The sequence below is a fragment of the Carcharhinus amblyrhynchos genome, chromosome 27, assembly GCF_965287045.1.
Source record: "Carcharhinus amblyrhynchos chromosome 27, sCarAmb.v2.hapA, whole genome shotgun sequence".
NCBI classification, from domain to species: Eukaryota; Metazoa; Chordata; class Chondrichthyes; order Carcharhiniformes; family Carcharhinidae; genus Carcharhinus; species Carcharhinus amblyrhynchos.
In genome coordinates, this window is record NC_137350.1 from 23,765,325 (window position 1) to 23,775,196 (window position 9,872).

General features: G+C 42.0%; 1 long non-coding RNA gene across 1 annotated transcript; it reads right to left on the bottom strand.

Annotated features, from left to right (window-relative positions):
* Positions 1–433: 433 nt before the first annotated feature.
* On the bottom strand, positions 434–5,164 carry LOC145359242 (uncharacterized). Its single transcript, XR_013889557.1, has 3 exons — positions 5,012–5,164; positions 2,556–2,756; positions 434–1,664 (listed from the first exon to the last, which is right to left on the bottom strand). It is a non-coding gene; the product is annotated as an uncharacterized LOC145359242 (long non-coding RNA).
* Positions 5,165–9,872: the final 4,708 nt, after the last annotated feature.

Genomic DNA, 9,872 nt, shown 5'->3' on the forward strand with positions numbered 1-9,872 from the left:
CAATCCTGGAACACCACATCAGTGGGTGGAGTGAGGTTGGGGTGTGGTGGGGGAGGGGGAGAAATCATCTTTCAGGTGGACCTTACAGCTTCCCCAAAGAACTCCATCTTCCAACCTCATAGGTCCACCTTAAAAATGGCACCCAGATATTATGGCAGGTCAATAAGCTTGTTCTGCCATGGAATCACAGAATCCTACAATGCAGAAGGAGGCTATTTGGCCCATCGAGCCAGCACTAATAACAATCCCACAAGGCCCTATTCCTGTAACTGCACATATTTACCCTCTAGATGCCCCGACACTAGGGGCAATGCTAGATGGCCAATCAATTTAAAATGCACATCTTTGGACTGCAGGAGAAAACTGGGACAGCCAGAGGAAACCCACGTAGTCACAGGGAGAACGTTCAAATGCCACACAGTGACCTGATTCAATCTCACAAAAGGATAACTGCAATAGTCTGTGATGTCACAGAAGGAAGTTACATCTATTTGTGATCAGAGAGAGTCTAGAAGCAAGTAGCTTGAGTAAGGGAGAGTTCTCATAAGTGTAAATATTAGAGTTTTGCAGCAAACAGGCTTCGGGAGCTATTAAAACCATTCCAAATCACCAACAAAATAATATAGAAAGCTCCGAATCAATTAGACTACAAGGAGCTGACCTTAAACATACTAGAATACATTTATAGTCCAGGGCACAAGGCATGAAGACAACCTTCAAATCAATGGTTTACGGAGGCAATCTTGTGTGTTTGTATTTGGGGCTAAAAGCCTTGCTTGCTTGTTTTGAGGATAGGGGTTAATCAGATTGTCTTGCAGTCTCCCCATGTTAGAATGCAATTTGATTTCTCTCTATGCGGCGTAGCATTGTTAACCCTTAGCCTTTTCAGTTTAAACAGGGAAAGAGAAGCCAATTAAAATTATCACTCGGTTCTGGGCTGACCCGACAGCAACTGTTTGGAAACCATTGTAAAACTGTTAAGATAACTACGTAAGGGAGTAATACTTGCTTACTGCCTTGAAGAAAGAGTTTAAATAAGGAAAACTAAATTGATAAGCCAATTCAGTTCACATTATATGGAGCTCTATTTTAACATGGGGCTGTGTGGATCATCGTGTAAACGGAATAAAAAGAATAAAAGAAACTGCTTATCTGTGGTGAGTATTGAATTTGGAACAGCCTGACCTACTTAGTTGAAAATATGTAAATATATGTAACATATTTGAATCGCCAACCAGCCGTGGCCAGTTCTGATTGTAAGCATGACTTTTTAATTGTATGTCTAGGCACTTCGACATGCACAGTATTCTTACAAGACACTGGAGTTTCACATTTCAAAGTTGAAGAACCTTATTGAAAAGCTTAGCACTAGCATTGCAAATTTCTGAAATTACCACTCAATTTTTAATTCTTGATTGGTAAGTGGCGCCCACCTTCTTGAATTCTAATCAACCTCTTATCAGATCAGGATGTTTTGACAAACGAATGATGTTATGAATGTGTACTTCTCAATAGGAGTCTCACTTGCCTGGCCCTTCTATAGAGAAATCACAAACAGAAAGGTGGTAGGCAGGGAACTTTGGGCAGTAAACTTACCACTTTGCGAGTTGCACTCCCATAGGGTCCAGCTCGCCATCTACTGCCCATTCATAAACTTGTTGGTCCTCGGGGTAAAAAAAGACGAAAAAGGAGGCAAAAAAAAGACTGGTACTTACGTCAGAAACTTCACAACCTCAGGATGTTAGAGCCATAAAGATATACAACACAGAAACAGACCCTTCGGCCCAACTTGTCCTTGATGATCAGGTTTCCCAAACTGAACTAGATCCATTTGCCTGCAGTTTGGCCCATATCCCTCTAAACCTTTCCCATCCATGTACCTATCCAAATGTCTTTTAAATGTAACTACCCGCCTCTACCACCTCCTCTGGCAGCTCGTTCCATATTCGCACCACCCTCTGAGTGAAAGAGTTGCCCCTCGGATCCCTTTTAAATCTCTCCCCTCTCACCTTAAACCCATGCCCTTCAGTTTTGGATCCCCCCCGCCCCACTACCCTGGGGAAAAGACATTGGCTATTGACCTGATTTGGACAGCAACATATAAAACATATTTCTCACAGAAACACATTTACAAGATATTCCCTTCAGAGCTGAGCTCTGAAGGGAATCAGCATTTTACCACCTTTGGAAAAATAGCAATCAATATGCACACAGCAAGATCCCACAAGCAGCAATGTGCTGATGGCCAGACTTTTTTTCAGTAATGTGGAATGTGGGGAGAGTTCTGCACACGTAAGGACAGCCTCAACCAGGATCTTGGGTTCATGTTACACTATCTGTAACCTCCACGACTTGCCTGAGCTTGCAAAATCTCACTAACTGTCCTAGTTGGAGACAATACAGACCTCTTTAACCTGTGCTTAACCCTCTCGCCAATCATATTGTCTGTCCCTTTAAGACTTGATTACCTGTAAAGACTGACATTCCAACCATTATCTTGTAAATTGAGTTAATGTCTGTATATGCCCTGTTTGTGAACACAACTCCTCACTCACCTGAAAAAGGAGCGAGACTCCGAAAGCTTGTGCGATCAAATAAATCTGTTGGACTTCAACCTGGTATTGTGAGACTTCTTACTATGCTTATCCCAGTCCAATGCTGGCATCTCCACATCATGGGAAAGTATTAGCCACGGCACTATAGGGAGGACATCCTGCACTACTCTAAAATAGAGTCCTGGGATGTATTAGATCCACCTGAAAGAAAAGACACAGCTCTCAATAAGAAAGAGAGAAAGAAATAACTGAAAGACAGAAGAAATTAAAATAATGGAACAAAGAAAAATCTAAAAAAAACAAGATGGGAAAGATCCAAGGGAAAGATAAGTTATATTTCCTTTTGCTTTATCATCTTTATTAATGTTGACCTTCTGTTGTTCTATTGTTCCTAACTTTATTTTGATATATTACTTGGAAACATTAGGAATTGCAGATTACCTAACCCTGTGTGCCCCCAACATAATGTTATTATAATGTGAGCTGATAAATGTGTAACTAGCTTACCAAGAAACACTACACTTGGATCAAAGATTTCCATAAATCACGTGAAAGCGAGTCGCTTTGTGAGCCCTAGTGCCACGCACAGTCCAGAAAATCGTTCATCCAGTAATTCAACCCTCGGTAAATATTTAAAGATAGATTCTTTTAAAAAAGATTGAAAAATGTCAGTGAATCAGTGAACAATGGAAACGTTGAAAAGAGTTAGCAGAGAAGATGAGATATTTTAGGAAAGTAGTTAGCCAACACCAAAGTTTAGATAAAGTTTACGGTTGGAGGAAGAGGTCAGGAAAATGTGAGCAGTTAATCAGCTGCACTGCGTAAGGATGAATAAGAGATGGTGCAAATTGCAATATGGTGAGAAAGAAAGTAGATCTTACAAGATAGCAAGTGGAACTTTAAAATGCAGAAAGACCATTCGGTCCATTGAGTCTGCACCGACTCTCTGACAGTGTACCTTACCCTGGTCCTTTCCCCCACCCTAGCCCTTTAAACCTCACCCTATCCCCGTGAAACATGAAACTCCAGTGTCTTGTAAGAATACTGTGCTTGCTGAAGTGCTTAGACTTACAATTAAAAAGTCATGCTTACAATCAGAACTGGCCAAAGCTGGTTGGGGATTTAAAGATATTACATATGCTAACATATTTTTAATTAAGTAGATTAGACTGTTCCAAATCGAATACTCATTACAAATAAAACAGTTTTTGTATATTTCCTTTATTCCTTCTACATGATAATCCACACATTTTCCATGGTGAATCCATCTAATGGGCAATTTAGTATGGCCAATCCATCTAACCAGTACATCTTTGGACTGTGGGAGGAAACCGGAGCACCCAGAGGAAACCAACACAGATGCAGGGAGAACATATACACTACACACACACACACACACACACACACACAAAAGGCTGGAATCAAACCTGGGTCCTTAGCACAGTGAGATAAGTGTGTTAAACACTGTGCCACAACATCACCCCAGTTCGTAGGCTTAAATTAGGCAGGAAGGGGATTCTATTCAGTTAATTATCACTGACCTCACACACAAATAATTCTGGCAAATTTTACCCCTGAATCAAGAGGCTCTTATACTTGGATTAGTGCTATGATTGGATAAATAGGTCATTGTAAGCTGCATTGGAAATCTATAATTGAATCAGGAATTCTGTACAGCAGATGACTTGGTAGAGCTGGGGCCTATTGAAAATCTATACTCAGATCAGGTGACTGTTTATCTGGAATTGCCCAGTGCTTACATTGCAGATCTCCACTGCTGTTTTTGCCAGAGAAAAATCCTGTATTTTTTTTTAAATCTCCTGACTCCCACTGTAAAATACAAAGTTGGTGGAGACACAACTAATTTTTGCCATTAGATATTGCTGGCCTATTCTGTATGCCTTAATATAGCAAGCTTCCAATATTAATTACAAGCATCTAGTAAATAATTAGTAGTTACCCTGCAAATGTTTTTTGCCACACGGCTGTGTGACTTGAGTGCTGATGTTTATGAGGTGGGATTCAATGTGAGTTGATTAATAAATTGCTGCAATGTCGCAAGGAATGCATTTTCCGTTTGGCACTTACACAGCATGAAACCATTATGCAGCAATCACGTTTTCCCAATGATTTTCTACATTAATTTTCCATTTATACACAGGACTGGATGCACCAGCAAAGAAAGCATGGAAACTTTGAATTATTTCCATTGCTTTTCATTTCAGGTTGGGAATCTTTTCAAAACTTCTCTTTTGAAACATCCATAATTTTCCTGCTCATTTTTTCACATTGTTTCTTGGATTTTGAATCATAGAATCCCCACAGTACAGAAGTAAGCCATTCGGCCCATCGAGCCTGCACCGAAAACAATCCCATCCTATCCTCACAACCCCATGTATTTACCCTGCTATCTCCCAGACACTAAGAAGCAAGTTAATATGGCCAATCAAACTAACCTGCACATTTTTGGACTGTGGGAGGAAACTGGAGCACCCGGAGGAAACCCAGGCAGACATTGGGAAAACGTGCAAACTCTGCACAGCCAGTCACCCAAGGCTGGAATTGAATCCAGTCGCTGGAGCTGTGAGGCAGCAGCGCTAACCACCACATGCTGCCCTATAGTTTGTTTCAATGATTGGGTGGCATGGTGGCACAGTCTACTCAATGAATTTTAATAATTAATTTGCTTACTAACTGAGGGCAGCACGGTGGTACAATGATTAACACAGTACCAGGGATCCAGGTTCAATTCCAGCCTTGGGTCACAGTCTATGTGGAGTCTGCATAAACTCCCCGTGTCTGCATGGGTTTCCTTCAGGTGCTCCTGTTTCCTCCCACAGACAAAAGATGAGTGGGTTAGGTTGATTGGCCATGCTAAAATTGCCCCTTGGCATCAGGGGGGCTAGCAGGGTAAACAGGTGGGGTTACGGGGATAGAGTCCGAGTAGGATTGTTAGTGCAGGCTCGATGGGTCGAATGGCCTCCTTGTGCACTGTAGAGATTCTATGATTCTAATTATTTTGTGGTTATTGGTTTGCTTCTATTTCTCGTGCTCCATGACATCTCCAATTCCCCTCCTGTTCTACTGCTTTCTTTTATTGCATCTCTCACCCAACTCCTCTCTTGCCACCTTCTCCTCGTTTTCAAATTAATCCAAGAATCTTTTCTGCCTGGGCACAGAGAAACACAACAAAATTAAATGATTATGGAGATTTCTGGATAAAATGCAGACCATCATTTTGGCTCTTTGCTGAGGAATGCAGGGTTTTTGTATATAGTTTCCCAGCTTATTGGAAATTCAATAGGACCTGATCTGAACTTTCCACATAGTTAAATCCAGTTTTCCACTGACAAATCTGTCAACATCGAAACAGTATTAAAGTAGTTTTACTATCAGGATCACTTAAGAAAAAAATCAAGTTACTGACAAGGATCTCTCTTCCACCAACACCCTCCCCACCCTCAATCCCCCTATCTGAATGTTTTGGTTGACTTTCCTCCTTTGTAAAAAGGACTGCTGATGATAATGATGTGGAATCTAGACAAGGTAAGTCATAAAGCCCAGTCATAGAACCTCTACAGTGCAGAAGGAGGCCATTTGGTCCATCGAGCCTGCACCACCCCACCCAGGCCCTATCCCGTAACTCCACATATTTACTGTTAGCCCCCCGACTCTCAGGGGCAATTTAGTATGGCCTATCAACCTAACCCACACATCTTTTGAACGTGGGAAGAAACTCATGCAGAGATAGGGAGAACTTGCAACCTCCACGCAGACTGTCACCCAAGGCTGGATTTGAACCTGGGTCCCTGGTGCTGTGAGGCAGCAGTGCTAACCATTGTGCCACCCCAATGCTGTAGAATGAATTAAGGAACAATGTTAAATGACGCAATAATTAATCCAAAGCACTCAAACATTTTATCCCTGCCCAAATCTTTGAGTTAGTAACTCAACGATTACCAACTTTTTTTTAACAATAACGTTAATAGGAATCACAATTGTACAGAAACAAAATGGACCAAAAGACTCAAATTCCATGGTTTGTGGATATGTTCATTGATCCACACAGTACTCAGGCCAGAATGTGCCCATGTTTGATGCCAGGAGCATGCTGAGCAATATCATTTTTGTCAAGATAAGTAGTTGGGTCTCAACAGTCGAGCCTGGTGAACTTGAAACTTGGGATGGGGGAAGAAATAAAGCAATAAGTGAAGGTTTGCACTTCTGATTATTTTCCACCAACCACCGCTTACCTTTGAGGCTATAATCAAATATGGGGCAAAGCCAACATTCACCACCCATGAATATTGATTGATCAATTGGTTCACTAGATTATTCCATGGGGTGACAGGGTTGTTCTTTTGCAAAGGCACGATGGCACAGTTGTTAACACTGCTGCCTTACTGTGCCAGGGTCCCGGGTTCAATTCCCGGTGTGGGTCACTGTCTGTGTGGAGTTTGCACATCCTCCCCATGTCTGTGTGGGTTTCCTCTGGATGCTCTGGTTTCCTCCCACAGTCCGAAAGATGTGTGGGTTAGATGCACTGGCCGTGCTAAATTGTCCCTCAGTGTATCCAAAAATGGTGCTGGAGTGTGGCGACTCGGGGATTTTCACAGTAATTTCATTGCAGCGTTAATGTGAGCCAACTTGTGATACTAATAAATAAAACATTATTGTCCGGGGAAGCTGTATCAATGGGCCTAAAGTCATGGGGCGGTGGCACCTGTAGAATGATGCATTATTGGCACTTTGTATTATTGTGTACACATTTCAACAATTTGTGAAGTAATTGAGATATGCCACGAGTTCCAAACCTTTGCAAATTGCCCAACCATTCGTACTGCTGTGCCATTAGTCTTGTCAAAATGGCTAAAAGCTTATTCTCGCCTCTCAGTTCTCCACTATCACTACTGGAGATTTGCTAGATTAAAGCTGCATCCAATTAGACTGAAAAATAATGGTTTAAATGACCTAGTTATGATGTGATTTATGGCCAGCACATGACTCTCATGTCAACAAAGGGCCAGTACAGCTTTGTGGCCTCACCCTAGCAGTCTGGAAATTGTCCTACCTGTACTATAACTTCATTCCCCTAGAATCTCTCATTTTTGCCAGCTTATTCGTGCCAACATTGCCATCCAGAGCACTCGTGCAGGAGGCAATTACTATTTGTACATTTACCAATGGTGAAAGCAGGATAATGGCCTATCCACTGTTACTGATTATTATGGGTGATGTGGAGGATTTGCAGAGGATGCAGATGTGTTACTTGAGGGCACCAGAGCGGGAGACTGAACCAATTGCTAAACACAAAAATTGGACAGGGAATACATGTCGTTTTATCAGTGACAATGAAGGAGATGATGGCGCTTAATTTCTACAGCGCTGGTTTCTTCCATTGAAACATTTTGCAAAACCAGCCAGGGGCTTGTGAGAGCATGAATTCAACTGATGTTAGGCTACTTACCTCCTAATAGTGTGTCAGCCCGGTGGCACAGTGTTTAGTACTGCTGCCAGGTACCCAGGTTCAATTCCGCCTTGGCTGACTGTCTGTGTGGCGTTTACATGTTCTCCGTGACTGTGTAGGTTTCCTCCCATGCTATCACAACCTTCCATTTAACAGGCCATCAGTTTTTGTTGGTGAGACCTATATGTTAGTTGGCTGATGTACTATGTCAGAACACTTGTATAGATATAAGGTTGTGAACAGCCTGGAATCCCACTATGCACTGATCCATAGTCATGTTAATACCTGTCTGGATTTTCCTCCAGGTGCTTGGTGATCAACATCCAAAGATGTGCATGATAGGTGGATAGGCTATGCTAAATTGCCCCTCAGTGTTCAAAGATGTGTAGGTTAGGGTGATTTGCCATGTTAAGTGTGTGGCGTTAGAGAGATGGGGTGGGGTAGAGGGGTTGGGTCTCGATCGACCTAATGGTCTCTTCTCCTGCACTGTAGGGATTCTATGAAATATCAGATACCTAGTGCTGATCCCCAGGAAGGTCCTGTGGTTAAGTAATAGCATCCTTACCTCTGTGTCAAAAGCTCCAGATTCAAGAACCAAGTTCAGGACACGATGGCAATGAAAGGTGCATGCATAACTTGGGCAAACAAGTTCATTATCAACCCCTAAGTGTTTCCAGCGTGCCTGGTAAAGGACAGGACAGTTTTCTGTTCAGCCATACTGCAGAAGGCAACAGCAAACTGCTGCATTACTTTGTCAAGCACAATCATGGAGCAATCCAATGGTCACCAACACCTTCTTAGGGCATGGTAACTGATGGAGAAGGAAGAGTCTGAGTCCTGATCCCACAACCGCTCTGCCCACATCACTAAATCATTGAAATCCTGCACAGACGGCACATCTCCGAGTCTGTGCTGGTTCTATATCTTCACATAAAGCCCACTGTCCTGTTTTCAACTCAACAAAAGGACCCAACCCCAAGCAGTGGAAGTGCGATCTGAAATTTGACTGGAATCATTTGGGAAGTTCTTTCTCTTTGTCCTTTTTTGCTCAACATTTGGAAACAGTGGCTCAGAAAATAATTTGTTCCCTCCAAGCAAATGATAAATTTGGGCACATACAACTCATGTAGAAACCATAACTGACTAATCACCTTTAATTTCTTTTCGCTCTTTTAATTGCATGGATTAAGTAACCAGAAGAGGCCTGTTCTGGGGACTGTTTCCATTTATCCTCTATTCTTATGCAAAGTCTGGATGATCCCCTTGTACTAAATCACTTCACACTGCTCCTGGCCAATATTTCACATGCTGTTTAACAGCACTGATTGGAAAACACACCACTAGTAATTTTATATATAGCTGTACTAAGTATTAAGTGCCTGAAATTGCTGTAATGGCCTTTTTGGTAGTGATCGCCATTAATTGCTTTTTGAGCACCCTGTTAACTTCACACTACACTGCAAACTGTGGCAATGCTGATCTGTTAACAGAATAAGGTCAATGATGAATCAGGGACCTCGTAGACTGGATGCCCAGTGGCTTTTCTCACAGATCTGGGCACTTTCAGAAGCTGAGAATGCATGTCATCAGGTAAATTGAGGTGTGACACTAGAAGACAGAAGAGCTGCAATCTCTAAAATCATTATCAAAATGGATAATGATCATTATCCAAATTGGGAGGTGATGGCCTAGTGGCATTATCCCTTGACTAGTAATCCAGAAACTCAGCTCATGTTCTAGGGACCCGGGTTCGAATCCGGTCACGGCAGATGATGGAATTTAAATTCAATTTTAAAAAAAATCTGGAATTAAGAATCTACTGATGACCATGAAAACATTGTCAATTATCA